This window comes from Triticum aestivum, chromosome 4B (genome assembly GCF_018294505.1).
Source record: "Triticum aestivum cultivar Chinese Spring chromosome 4B, IWGSC CS RefSeq v2.1, whole genome shotgun sequence".
NCBI classification, from domain to species: domain Eukaryota; kingdom Viridiplantae; phylum Streptophyta; class Magnoliopsida; order Poales; family Poaceae; genus Triticum; species Triticum aestivum.
The window spans coordinates 201459534-201460575 of record NC_057804.1 but is presented as its reverse complement, the minus strand read 5'-3'; positions in this window follow the sequence as shown (position 1 = coordinate 201460575).

Sequence of the window (1042 nt, the reverse complement as noted above, 5' to 3'; positions counted from 1 at the left end):
GCACCCTTAGTGAACATCTCCAGATTAAGCATAGAATGACTTGTAGCAGCAGGTTTACATAGCATCATGAAATAACAGATTCAGACTAGCAAAACAGCAACAGCGAGTACACTACTTAACAAGCTTGATTCACTCCACCACAAGTCATTGCATGACAAGATAATCTTAGCATCAGCAAGAAGACATGTTTATGAAACTAACCAAGGCAAGAACAAGTTCATAGCATGCAAGGATAAACTACAACAACCTTGTCAAAATTGAATAACATGTAAACAATCTGTCAGGAAACATTTTGTAGCAAAAGTAGAGCACGAAAATGACATGCTACACTACTCCATAATTGCACCCAGGGGCAGGGTTGGATAGAGAGTAACCATATGTTCAAAACATCCTTACTGAAGTATCTCAAAATAAGCATGGATCTCTCTATAGCATCATGTTTACATGGCATCAAAATAACAGCAGAACAAGGACTAAAATCAGCAACATCACGAAGCCTAGTTTACATGCTTGTGCTAGTCACCACATTGATCACAAAAGTACATGGCATACACCACCGTAAAGATCGCATGGCATAGTTCAAAACACATATAGACATCAACCTCATAGGATGCACACATCAATCATGGCAAAAATGACAAATGAGCAAGTTCTGTTAACAGACAGCAGACAACATCATATAGCACTCTTGCAATGATGATTCAGGCATCAAGATGAGCTCAACTGAACATGATGCAATGGAATGAAATGAAGTTCTCGTTGAGACGAACAATTTGACATATTACACGCACGAAATGGAGCAGCATGCATGGATATATGATACGATGATCATGGCATGATAATGTTAAAATATTTCGGGACTTAGGGATTTTTGGGGTCAACCTAGCCAGATCTGGATCTAGGGCGGATCGAGGCAGGCCGGGCTCGGGCCGCCGGAGAGGAGGGAGAAGGACGAAGACGGGGCAGCGGAGAGGGGCGACGGGCGGCGGCCGGCGGCGGCGATCGGGGCCGAGGGCGACGGCGGCGGCGACCGGGGCCGATC